General features: G+C 47.7%; 1 pseudogene; it reads right to left on the bottom strand.

The window, feature by feature from the left end:
- Positions 1–2456: 2456 nt before the first annotated feature.
- Positions 2457–14471, bottom strand: part of LOC135550575 (cell adhesion molecule DSCAML1-like) — a 151855-nt pseudogene continuing 139840 nt past the window's right edge.

Below are 14471 nucleotides of genomic sequence, written 5' to 3'. Positions count from 1 at the left end.
AACTTCTTCCATTTTTTAATAATTGCGCCAACAGTTGCTGCCTTTCCACCAAGCTGCTTGCCTATTGTCCTGTAGCCCATCCCAGCCTTGTGCAGGTCTACAAATGTATCCCTGAAGTCCTTACACAGGTCTCTGGTCTTGGCCATTGTGGAGAGGTTGGAGTCTGTTTGATTGAGTGTGTGGACAGGTGGCTTTTATACAGGTTACGAGTTCAAACAGATGCAGTTAATACAGGTAATGAGTGGAGAACAGGAAGGCTTCTTAAAGAAAAACTAACAGGTCTGTGAGAGTCGGAATTCTTACTGGTTGGTAGCTGATCAAATACGTATGTCATGCAATAAAATGCAAATTAATTACTTAAAAATCATACAATGTGATTTTCTGGATTTTTGTTTTAGATTCCGCCTCTCACAGTTGAAGTGTACCTATGATAAAAATTACAGACCTCTACATGCTTTGTAAGTAGGAAAACCTGCAAAATGGGCAGTGTATCAAATACTTGTTCTCCCCACTGTATATAGAGAGTTCAAACAACTTTTAGAATTCTAGACATTCAGTTACATAGCATTGCTGAAATATTCCCCATGTGATGCTAATGGGGAGCTAACATGGCTGCCATAGAATGTTGAAGTGTCATGTAAATGCATCATAATGCAGAAACCACATTGGCCCTGCTTTCTAAATACATGGCTCTGGTGTGACCTAAAGAGCTAGTCCCTGATTTTACTTGGTTAAAGCTGGCCGAAATCATAGGTGTGTTATGCCTCAGTACTGTCTGGCCTCTGGAACCCAAAAAATACACATAAATAAACAAGCAAAAACAAACATATTCAATTAAAATCAACAGATGGACAAATAATCCAAAAACAAAAGAAACGACAAAACACTTGAATGGCAATACTTCAATAGACATTCCAACAAGTTCCTGTGTTGATGTACATGTAGTAGCACAAAATGGTGCAGGGGATGAGGATGGACATGGATATTGGGGATGGAGAAAGAAGTGGGAAATATACAGTACTTCAGACAGGGCAGCAACAGAGACACCAATAGACCACTGACTGCACATCATCTTATCATATTCAAACTGAACACCCTGACTGGCTGGTAACGTCTCTCTGGTAAACTAGACAATTAACTTACTTCACATGATTATCCTCCTTGGTGTCTTTGCGGCCATTTTGTATTGGAAGGAGGGAGACAGTAATACATGGGCTGAGAGGTTGGTAGATGTCACAGGGCTACTGGTGTACACTCTGTGTGGTAGCTAGCTGTGGGTACAGTAGCCGTGCTCTGATCCCTGACTTCTGCTCCACTCACAGTGACTCTGTAACCCCGCTGCTACCACAGGTCAAAGGTCAAATGCCCCTACCTGAGGCCCTGAGAGGTCATGGCCTCTGTTTACTCAAGTAACAGGTGAACGAAAGCAGAGAGATGATAGACAACAGTGTCAACAGTGTAGGTCGCCCTGGATGCACCCGTCTTCAGAGGAAATGATTTGGCTTCTGAAAGTAAGTACACCAACCAATCACTGACGATCTTATAAGATACTAACTAATAGGGGGCTTTGAGATAGACACTTCCTGTCTGAAAAGGAAGTCACCTCATTCCTCTCAGCCTGTCTACAGTAACATAAAGAACACCCTCTATATACACGTGCTCCTCCCTCTTCATAATACTCTTCTATTCTTTCCTCCTCTTTCATTTTCCCTGCTCTTCACATGATTGAGCGATTGTCTCATTCTTATAGTTTTTAAAACATTTAAATGGTTGTATAGTTTTATTCTTTGCCATAATTTCACTTAAATGACATAATATACTTATATAGAAATATATACGTAAAATCTTTAAAATACCAAATATTCTATATTTGTTTGTATTGCGAGAGCCCTGATGTTTTCAAATCATTGCTGGGTTATTTGGGTTGTCATGTTTCGGTCAAAAGCTATCGGATAATGTTGAGTTGGGAAAGAGGAGGGGAGGGTGGGACATATCAACAATAAATGTGCTAAAAATACGAACTTAAAATTCTGAGTGAGGCGAACCTGAAACCCTTCCTTATGGAATCCACAGAGAGAGAGAGAGAGAGAGAGAGTAACTGCCGATGGAGAGTGAGACTGGACGTGGAGACATAGAGAGTGAGACTGGACGTGGAGACATAGAGAGTGAGACTGGGCGTGGAGACATAGAGAGTGAGACTGGACGTGGAGACATAGAGAGTGAGACTGGGCGTGGAGACATAGAGAGTGAGACTGGACGTGGAGACATAGAGAGTGAGACGACGTGAGACATGGAGTGAGACTGTGGAGACATAGAGAGTGAGACTGGACGTGGAGACATAGAGAGTGAGACTGGGCGTGGAGACATAGAGAGTGAGACTGGACGTAGGAGAGACTGGATGTGGAGACATGAGAGTGAGACTGGGCGTGGAGACATAGAGTGAGACTGGAGAGACATAGAGAGTGAGACTGGACGTGGAGACATAGAGAGTGAGACTGGGCGTGGAGACATAGAGAGTGAGACTGGATGTGGAGACATGGAGAGTGAGACTGGGCGTGGAGACATATAGAGTGAGACTGGACGTGGAGACATAGAGAGTGAGACTGGACGTGGAGACATAGAGAGTGAGACTGGATGTGGAGACATAGAGAGTGAGACTGGGCGTGGAGACATAGAGAGTGAGACGAGACTAGAGGGGATAAAACCGTGGAGGGCAGCATAATGTATGTGTGTGTGATCAACAATGCTTTTAGACCAGACTCCTCGTCTATCATTGACTTCATCAGCACGAGCAGTGAGCTTTCACCGTTCAGCTCCTCAGTAATACTCAATTGGTTTGAAATGACCTTGGAGAACAGCTCCAGGTCTCCCTCTGTGTGTGTGTGTGTGTGTGTGTGTGTGTGTGTGTGTGTGTGTGTGTGATACGTCCCCGGATACTGAGCAGCATGCTAGCATGGCAGCAGGCTAACTGGTAGTCAGTAGATAGTAGTTTGTTTTATACAAGTCCAGGTGAGCATGAATCAGGCAGGTTACAATGGTCTCTGGTCATTCCTGGGAGGCAGAACCCAAGGTCAGAATAAAGACTACTCACGCTACTGGGTAATTAGCTGTTACAGTAGTTAGCTGTTAGCTGGGGACACCTGCTGCACTGCACTGCACTACATACCCACCCTGACCTGATGTGTAGAACACTGGTGTGGGGCCGGGCCAGACAGGAGTGTATAGTCTTTGAGAGAGAGAAGGGGGGCTAGTAGCTACACCAGTGTGTAAGACTTGGAGTAGGCCCCGACCCCTTGCTTCTGCAGTCTGCCCAACGCTGAGGAGCTGTTCTCTAGCAGTGAGTCTCTGGAGCCCCCCATCTTGGTGTTGGAGCCAGTGGGATTACTGCTGGTGCTGGAGGTGGAGGCTGTGGCTGCAGGGTTGGAGCTGGGCATAGTGAGAGTCCTCTGGGGCAGGGTGGCAGTACCTGAGCTCACACCCAGGCTGGCCAGCCCAGAGTGTCCCAGCGTCAGGGCCTGCTGCTTGGACGGGTCCAGAGTCATGTGACGGCCCTGGGTGTGGTACGCCCGCTGTGCCAGGCTGCGGATGGAGGCCTCCCGGGGCGGTACAGCAGGGCACGGGTCATGCAGTTCTGCCTGTTTCCTAAAGAAAGGGTCTGTCTTCATGTAGAGTGGGAGGTTGCAGAATTCACCTAGTGATGAGGACAGAACAGAGAGAGGGAGGGCATGTTGAGATGTACAGCCTGTGGCACAGTATAATATGGTGCCACTGTGCCAGTCAGGGTGGCTCTCTGTACTCACTCTTGTTGGCGCGGTGGGGGATGGGCACGGCCACATTGGTAGGTCTGCCGCGGTCATATTCTTGGGGTTTGGGTGGCGAGGCGGTGAAGCGACAAAGGCCTGTTTCGGACGGCGTGCTGAGTGATGTCATGCTGTCGGCCGGGTCGTTGGTGCCAGTGGTCATCTGATCAGAGGAGCTGTCGGAGATGAAACATTCTGTGATAGTGAACTTGGCATGCTGCAGGTGCTCCTCCAGTTTGGCGTGTTCGTAGGCCCGCGCTAGCTCCTCATACGTGGACGACGCACTCTCTGTGGACACCATGCTGTTACGACCCTTATCTGGAGAAACAATATATGAGATACCATATTAAATAATACAATATGAAGTTTGCATACAGTACAGCTGTGCCAGTAGGCCTTTCAAGGTATCCTACAGGTCTGGTTTGGGGATGTAAAAGATAGATGTGTTAATGATGGGTCTTAATGGCGTTGTTGCCAGGGCGGGGCGGTACCCACCAGTGTCCTGTGACAGGCTGGCGCTGTAGCTGTCACTCTCGGTGGCGGTGATGCCGTGAGAGCCCATGGTGCGCCAGTCAGAGGTCAGAGTTCTTGCGGAGGCTGTTGATTGGCTCTGGCCCGGCCTGCTCAAGGTCCACTGGCTGGAGTAACGGTTCCTGGAGCTGTGGGCCGACTTCACACTCTTCCTCGACACTGGGTCTGAGGAGAGGATAGGAGGACGGTGAGAGGATGCTATTCATATCAGTTCTTATCAGCATGTACAACATTAATGGTGCTTTATAACCACTTTGGGTGTCAGATCAAGTTAACTTCTACACATTACACTGTAATATGACATCTTTCTATTCTATGCACATCCCACTGTATGTGAAGTACTCACTGGTTCCAGGGCGGATGTCTGACATGTCAATCAATGGCCCTGTGTTCTGGATGAGGGCGGGGTGGTGCAGAGACACGCCCGTGCAGAAGCTCTGTGGATTCACCGATTGGCTGAACTCGCTGTCCGTCACTGGGGCCGCTGCTTTGTCCTCACCTATTGGAGGCAGGGGATGAGGAAAATATATTATGACCGTTGTGCAAAAATATCTGTGATACACAATTCATCTCCCTTGTCAGATGTTCTCCTCATAGGCTGATTGTAAATCACACTCTATCAATATGTATTTAGTAACTTGAGAATAATAGTTTATATATAATAGGTTAGTTAGTCTACTGTAACTGCAGGCTATCTAATTGGACGATATTCTGTCTGATCAATCTGATTGGCTGCAGTGTGTCCATACTGACCTATCTGTTTGATCCCCTCCTTGTCCTCGATGAGCAGCTGGACACGGGGGATGTCGATGTGGAGCCGGGGGCCCTGGGAGGGACCCTTCACTGGGGTGTCCATGCTGCGGTTGTTCTTACTGCTCAACACACAAAACAAGAAACATTCTTAGACTGGATTCACTGTCACATCAGCAGTACTTACATACAGTACATATAGAACTGGGGTATATTGGTGATACTTTAACAGAGTTTACTAGGACTGATAGGTGTATTCAAATATCCATCAAGGTCCACTGGAATATGACACATCCACAACCACAGGCACCAATCAATCAAGTGTATTATTCTTGCCTGATAAGCATCTCTGCAAGGCTCTTAGCATCTGTGAAAACAAACACAAATATCGTTACTAGATATGATGGATCATCATGTGGATTAGGTCAACTGTTTTGACCTGTTACCTTTAGTGCTTCTGAGATACTTCCTCGCAAGCAATTAATTCTCTCCCTCTCTGTTTCTCCCCTCCCCCTTCTTTCCTTCTCTTTCTCCTTCCTTGCCTATGTCTCTCACCTCTGAGTCGTTTCAGTCTCTTCTCCTTGCGTTTCTTGTGGATGATGAAGAGCAGGGCGACGCCCAGGGTGACCAGGATGACAGGAGAGCCTATGGAGAACAGCTTCTTCACATCGTCTCTGTCCTCCTGGGCCGAGTTTATAGGAGGGATGGTACCTGGGAGGAAGAGAAGGGGTGGGAGGGGAAGGGGAGGGGAGGGGAAGGGGGTCAGAGGTAGATTAAAGGACTGTTTTTATTACTACTTTCATGCCCACTCAGATTCTACTTCACCCTCTCTACTTTTCTTCCTCCCTCCCTCTCTCGTCCATGGGTTTTGGCTTCCTTCCTTCCTTCCTTCCTTCCTTCCTTCCTTCCTTCCTTCCTTCCTTCCTTCCTTCCTTCCTTCCTTCCTTCCTTCCTCCCTCCCTCCCTCCCTCCCTCCCTCCCTCCCTCCCTCCCTCCCTCCTCCCTCCAATCCTTTCCCTTCTCTTTGATGACTGTGAGTCGCTTTGAATAAGAGAGTCTGCTAGAATGTCATGTAAATGTCAAAGCAGGAAGTGAGAGCAAGTGTCTAGTAGAAGCAGGAAGTGACTCACTGCCATCGTAGTCTGTGGTGGCGAACTGGGAGCTCTGGTTCCCACAGCCGGCACTGTTGCAGGCCTTCATCTTCAGTTCGTACCAGGTGGCCTCCCGCAGCTCGCTGAGGAAGAGCTGGGCTGTGGCGTTGGCCTTCAGGCTCTGCCAGGCCCACGTGCCCTTGGGCCGGAAGTCCAGCAGCAGAGTGGTGATGGGGCAGCCTCCACTGGTCCAGCCCTGCAGGTTGAGCCCCGCGTGGGTGGAGTTGATGTGGGTGAGCAGGGGCTGCTCCTTGTTGAACGCAGGCTCTGCAGGGCAAGAGGAGAGACAGGGGGATAGACTGTCAGACTGGGAGTATTGAAGCCAGTGTTTTGAGAGTGTTGATGTGGTTTATGTGCAACACATGATGTGAGGTAAAATATAAGTCATGCCGATTTAAATTTTCCCTCTTTCTGATCTTTCCTCCTCTACCCCCTCTCCCTCTCCTCTTTCTCCTTCCCTCCTCCCCTCACGATCCTTCCTTTCCCCTCACCTCGTCCGTGCGTCTTGGCCTCGATGATCTCAGAGATGCGTCCTGAACCCACACTGTTCTTGGCTGCCAGTTTGACCTTGTACCAGGTGCCACAGCGCAGGTTGTCCAGCCTGAAGGAACGCTCAGTGGAAGTAATGAACACATCCCTCCACTCCTCTGTGTTGTCTACCGAGTACTGCAGGACAAAACCTGAGGACACACAGGGACAGACACCACATATTTCATTAAACGTTCACTTATCATCTGCTAAATACACAAAGACACAATTTAAATAACAATGAAATACTGTACATGTATAATCCCAGGCAAAATCAGGTCAACTCTAACTGCTGTTACACCCCTTTAACACCAGGGGGGGATATAAAGGATTTAGAAACCCCTTCGTGATACATTTTGCTGCTGTGAGTATGACAGACATTAGGAGTGGACATTAGGACAAAATCACACAAATACACAAAAAGGTATATTGACGTTATTGATATTTTTTGCAGACAGTGAGATACAGCAGCTAAAGAACTCTCCTCAGACTGATCCTAATGCACTAAAGCCCAGGTGGAGGCAGTGGAGGGGAGTACCTCTGATGGAGCTGCCTCCGTTGTCCCCAGGTATCCAGGCCAGGGTGATGGAAGAGGTAGAGGTGGTGGAGACGGTCAGACGGGGCTGGTCTGGAGGAACTGGACATACAGAGCGATCACACAGTAAGAGCCAATCAGCATCACATAGACCAGGCACAAACAGCACACACTTACAGTGAGCAGGTAGAGTGACCAGAGGAACCAGATAGAGAGACCAGATAGTGAGACCTGAGAGACCAGATAGAGAAACCAGAGATACCAGATAGAGAAACCAGAGATACCAGATAGAGAAACCAGAGATACCAGATAGACAGACAAGAGAGATAGAGAGACCAGAGAGACCAGATAGAGAGACCAGAGATACCAGATAGAGAAACCAGAGATACCAGATAGAGAAACCAGAGAGACCAGATAGACAGACCAGAGACCAGATAGAGAAAACAGAGATGACAGACCAGAGATACCAGATAGACAGACCAGAGATACCAGATAAACAGTCCAGAGAGACCAGATAGAGAAACCAGAGATACCAGATAGAGAGACCCGAGATACCAGATAGAGAAACCAGAGATACCAGATAGACAGAACAGAGAGACCAGATAGAGAAACCAGAGATACCAGATAGAGAGACCAGAGACACCAGATAGAGAAACCAGAGATACCAGATAGAGAGACCAGAGAGACCAGATCGAGAGACCAGATAGAGACCAGAGATACCAGATAGAGAAACCAGAGAGACCAGAGATACCAGATAGAGAGACCAGAGACCAGATAGAGAGACCAGAGAGACCAGATAGAGAGACCAGAGATACCAGATAGACAGACCAGAGATACCAGATAGACAGACCAGAGGGACAATACAGACACACAGTCAGAGGACCACTGAGAAGACAATCTGAGACAATCCCAAAAGGTACTCAGATGTCTCCACAACCATACACACATTAGCCCAGCGTATCCCAGCTCACCTTGCACCAGCAGGTTGACAATGATGGTGTCAAAGCCCAGCGTGTTGGTGGCCGTGCACGTGTAGTACCCAGAATCCTCAGCTTTGACGGAACGTAGCACTAGAGTACCATTGGACAGGATCTGACGCTGTCCGTCCACAGTCACAGGAATAGGCGTGTACTCACTGATTCACACACATAGAGGATCACAGTTAGACTTATCATAATACAACAAGCTAAACACCGGTCTGGTAGACTTAACCCCGACCAAATCCAGCATTGGCATCAAGTCTAAAGTTCCCACTTTGCTTCTATTAAGGATGAGTTGGGAGAGTTCTGACCTGTCTTTGGTCCATTTGAAGGTGGGGGTGGGTTCTCCCACTGAGCTGCAAGGCAAACGGATCTCCTTCATCCAGGGAGTGGTCACTGTGCCCCCGAACGACAGGATCTTAGCTGGGGCTGCAGACACAGGGTACACAGCTTAAACTGGGTATCACACACACACACGCACACACACCGCACATGCACACACTCACACAGACACACACACAGACTTAAGCACCCAGGCACACTCACAGCCAGACAAACACATCCCTCACAGTCTAACTTCCCTGCTCTATTTTCTGATGTGTAAGCGTTTGTCTCTAGTGTTTGCTGAGTGAGCTTGGTATTGAGTAGGTTAGCCTGGAGGGTAGCCTTTTACCCACTGTTATGAGAGCAGAGTGCTGGAGTGCCCCCCCCCCTTTCCTCCTCCCAGCCCTCATCTCTCTCTGTCTATCTATACTCCATAGATTCTCCCTTGTATTGATTCCTGTCTCTCCCCCCCTCCCCTGTTCATCACCACATAATTAACAACAGTGTTTCCTGCTACACCGCCAGCCCTCAATCAATACTACAGCTGTCAGTCAATAGGACAGAGAGAGAGAGAGAGAGAGAGAGAGAGAGAGAGAGAGAGAGAGAGAGAGAGAGAAAGAAAGAAAGAAAGAAAGAAAGAAAGGAAGGAAGCAAGATAGAGAGAGAGAGAGAGAGAGAGGAGAGAGAGACAGAGAGAGAGAGACAGAGAGAGAGAGAAAGAGAGAGAGAGAGAAAGAGAAAGAGAAAGAAAGAAAAAAAGAAAGAAAGAAAGGAAGAGAGACAGAGAGAGAGACAGGGAGAGAGAGAGAGAAAGAGAGAGAGAGAGAGAAAGAGAAAGAAAGAAAGAAAGGAAGGAAGAGAGATAGAGAGAGAGAGAGAGAGAGAGAGAGAGAGGAGAGAGAGACAGAGAGAGAGAGACAGAGAGAGAGAGAAAGAGAGAGAGAGAGAAAGAGAAAGAGAAAGAAAGAAAAAAGAAAGAAAGGAAGAGAGATAGAGAGAGAGAGACAGAGAGAGAGACAGAGAGAGAGAGAAAGAGAGAGAGAGAGAGAAAGAGAGAAAGAAAGAAAGGAAGGAAGAGAGAGAGAGAGAGAGAGAGAGAGAGAGAGAGAGAGGAGAGAGAGACAGAGAGAGAGAGAGAGAAAGAGAGAGAGAGAAAGAGAAAGAAATAAAAAAAGAAAGAAAGAAAGAGAGTGAAAGAGAAAGGGAGAGAGAGAGAGAGAGAGAGAGAGAGAGAGAGAAAGAAAGAAAGAAAGAAAGAAAGAAAGAGAGAGAGAGAGAGAGAAAGAGAGAGAGACAGAGACAGAGAAGAAGAGAATGGGAGAGATAGTGAGATTGGGGAAGAGAAGAGAGAAGAAAGGTAGAGAGAGACAGATTAAATCCCTCTGTGTATTTCTGCAATACTTATTCCTCTTTTTTTAGTTCTCTTAATAACCTTTAGAAAAATCCCTCCACCCCCCCTCTATTACCCCTCATCCCCTTCTCCCTTACCTTTCCCAGCAGGCTCCACGGTGACCTTTTCGCTGATGTTGCCGCGGCCAGCGGTTGTCACGGCGGAGGCCCAGATGAGGTACTGTTTACCGCGGGTCAGATGGGTGATCCTGTAGAACAACATCTCTGGGTTGGTCTCATACTCACTGGGAGCCTGGGGGAGAGAGACAGTGGTCAGATTACTAACATTATATGATGCCATGGTACGGTGGCACTCTGGAGGGGCAGCTTGGCATCTATGGTCTAATGGCATGAGGGACAGCTCAGATGGCTTCAAAGAGGGTTAGAACTAAGGAGTAAAACTCATGCATGTATGTAGGCACGTACACACACACATGCACCACCTCCCTCATCTGTTCACCACTCAATACCCATCTTCACCTCTTTTTCCATTTGCCTCATTTACCTTGTTCTCTCTTTCTCTCTCCCTCCCTATCTCAGCCTCTACCCAGGCTTGCTGGAGAGCAGGGTGGGTATGACAGAGGGATAGAGAGAAGAAGGGAGGGGAGGAGGGAGAAGGGGTGAATGTGGGGCTCTGGGGGGGTGAGTAACAGGAACATTAGAACATTCCTCCAGTGTGGAGGCAGCAGTCTCGTGGTGATTCAGGGAACGATACGGGGACATAATGAAAAGAGGAACAAAAGCACTCTCATCTCAGTGTGACGGATACCCTCCCTCCCTCCTCCATACTCATTCACATGGTACTCATGCAGAGAGAGAGAGAGAGAGAGAGAGAGAGGGTGAGGATTTGTGAATGATAAGAAAGTGGGATTCTTCCATGATAGCAGGATTTTAATGTATATGTGTATGTGTGTGTGTGAGCATAGTGTGAAATCTGTGTGAAATCTGCATCACTAGTGCAGGCCTGTGTGTGAGAGCTCCTGATGCTGCAGTGTGCATGTGGGAGCTTGTTCTCCACCTCATTTGCATATCTACGTCTCATCACGTTGCCAAGACAACCACATCTGTTCATCTGGGGGGGGCAGGAAATAAAGTGACGGAGCAAACACAGTGAGAGAGAGAGAGAGAGACACACCCGAACAAATACACACACACACACACACACACACACACACACACACACACACACACACACACACACACACTGAGTGACGGTTACTAATAAATTATCCATCAAGTGCTATATCATGCATTCACATCATGTTTTGTCGTTAGGTCCTTAATAATCTGCCTCTCCAATACCTGTAACTGCGCCTCCCCCATCCCACACTCTCCCCTCTCAGTGGTACTTACCGGCTGTCCGGAGCCTGGGCTGGAGCAGTATATGGTGTACTTGCGGATGACACCATTGGGTTTATGGGGGGGTAGCCAGGACACGACCACACTGCTGGGAGATGAGGGCACGGCTTTGATACCAGCTGGAGGACCTGGGACTGGAGAGTTCACAACAGATAGACAGGTCAGCAGGGTTGTGTGTGTGTGTGTGTGTGTGTGTGTATACTAAAGCCATGTTCAAAGAAACACAAATATAAATACGTTTCCAAGCATGTGTGTGGGTGTTAAAGGGATACTTGGGGATTTATCTGCCTCCCCAGAGTCAGATGAACTAGCTTCCAGTCATTGTGCTAATGTTAGTTAGGATTGGTTCGCAAAACTACCTCTCACTTCCTTCATATTGGACACAGAGACATAAAAATGTATCCACAACTTCATCTGACTTCAAAATCTCAGAAGTATTTCTATAACGGAGTGTTTAAGTGAGCAGGGTTGTTCGCAGATTGCCAATCTTATTTTGTGCTGTAAACTGCTCTGAGATAACTTGGAGGTCAGCTGGGGAGGGGCGGGGCCAGACCAGGGTCAGCGGTGACATATGTTACCTCAGACACTGGTCAGCGGAGCTGCTCTGCTCCGTCTGCTGTGCTCTGGCCTGCCATGACACCCTGCAGTCTAACTCTCTAACCCCTAAACAGATGAACAAGTATCAGGCTGATCCTCCACTCACTGCCTGGCCACTTGACTGGCTCACTGAGACGCCTAAAGAGCCTTACTACTATCAGTCATCAACACACATAAAGCCTCCTACTGTCCACACGTACTGTATACACATACTGTCTACACATACTGTCTACACATACTGTCTACACATAATGTCTACACATACTGTCTACACGTAATGTCTATAATAATAATAATAATATATCCCATTTACATACTGCAGACGCTTTTCTACACATACTGTCTACACATACTGTCTACATTTACATACTGTCTACACATACAGTCCACACGTACTGTCTACACATACTGTCTACACGTAATGTCTACACATACTGTATACACATACTGCCTACATTTACATACTGTCTACACATACAGTCCACACGCTTGTCTACACGTTGTCACACATACTGTACACGTAATGTCGCACATGCTCTACCGTACTGAGCCACACAGGACCCTACACATACTTACTGTCTACACATACTGTCTACACATACTGTCTACACGTACTGTCTACACGTACTGTCCACACGTACTGTCCACACGTACTGTCCACACGTACTGTCCACACGTACTGTCTACACGTACTGTCCACACGTACTGTCCACACGTACTGTCCACACGTACTGTCCACACGTACTGTCCACACGTACTGTCTACACGTACTGTCTACACGTACTGTCCACACGTACTGTCTACACGTACTGTCCACACGTAATGTCTACACGTACTGTCTACACATACTGTCTACACGTAATGTCTACACGTACTGTCTACACGTACTGTTTACACATACTGTCTACACATACTGTCTACACATACTGTCTACACATACTGTCTACACGTACTGTCTACACATACTGTCTACACATACTGTCTACACATACTGTCTACACATACTGTCTACACATACTGTCTACACATACTGTCTACACGTACTGTCTACACATACTGTCATAACCCTTCAGAGTCTACACATACAACCACATACTGTTTACACAACCCTTCAGAGACACTGGACACACTGTCTAGCTAACATAACCCTTCAGAGACACACAACTGTCTACACATACTGTTAACCCTTCAGAGACAGGGACAACCACACTGTTTACACAACCCTTCAGAGACAGGGACAACCACAGCTAACATAACCCTTCAGAGACAGGGACAACCACAGCTAACATAACCCTTCAGAGAGAGGGACAACCACAGCTAACATAACCCTTCAGAGACAGGGACAACCACAGCGAACACAACCCTTCAGAGACAGGGACAACCACAGCTAACATAACCCTTCAGAGACAGGGACAACCACAGCGAACACAACCCTTCAGAGACAGGGACTACCACAGCTAACATAACCCTTCAGAGAGAGGGACAACCACAGCTAACATAACCCTTCAGAGACAGGGACAACCACAGCTAACATAACCCTTCAGAGACAGGGACAACCACAGCGAACATAACCCTTCAGAGAGAGGGACAACCACAGCTAACATAACCCTTCAGAGGGAGGGACTACCACAGCTAACATAACCCTTCAGAGACAGGGACAACCACAGCGAACATAACCCTTCAGAGACACGGACAACCACAGTGAACATAACCCTTCAGAGACAGGGACAACCACAGCTAACATAACCCTTCAGAGACAGGGACAACCACAGCTAACATAACCCTTCAGAGACAGGGACAACCATATCTAACATAACCCTTCAGAGAGAGGGCCAACCACATCTAACATAACCCTTCAGAGACAGGGACAACCACAGCTAACATAACCCTTCAGAGAGAGGGACAACCACAGCTAACATAACCCTTCAGAGACAGGGACAACCACAGCGAACATAACCCTTCAGAGACAGGGACAACCACAGCTAACATAACCCTTCAGAGACAGGGACAACCACAGCTAACATAACCCTTCAGAGACAGGGACAACCACAGCTAACATAACCCTTCAGAGAGAGGGACAACCACATCTAACATAACCCTTCAGAGACAGGGACAACCACAGCTAACATAACCCTTCAGAGAGAGGGACAACCACATCTAACATAAGTTCGCTGTGGTTGTACGTCTCTCTGAAGGGCTATGTTAGCTGTGGTTGTCCCTGAAGGGTTATGTTAGATGTGGTTGTCCCTCTCTCTGAAGGGTTATGTTCGCTGTGGTTGTCCCTGTCTCTGCAGGGTTATGTTCGCTGTGGTTGTCCCTGTCTCTGAAGGGTTATGTTAGATGTGGTTGTCCCTCTCTCTGAAGGGTTATGTTCGCTGTGGTTGTCCCTGAAGGGTTATGTTCGCTGTGGTTGTCCCTGAAGGGTTATGTTCGCTGTGGTTGTCCGTGTCTCTGAAGGGTTATGTTCGCTGTGGTTGTCCCTGTCTCTGAAGGGTTATGTTAGATGTGGTTGTCCCTCTCTCTGAAG

Source organism: Oncorhynchus masou, chromosome 12 (assembly GCF_036934945.1).
Source record: "Oncorhynchus masou masou isolate Uvic2021 chromosome 12, UVic_Omas_1.1, whole genome shotgun sequence".
Lineage (NCBI taxonomy): Eukaryota > Metazoa > Chordata > Actinopteri > Salmoniformes > Salmonidae > Oncorhynchus > Oncorhynchus masou.
This window is presented reverse-complemented; position numbering and strand designations above follow the sequence as displayed.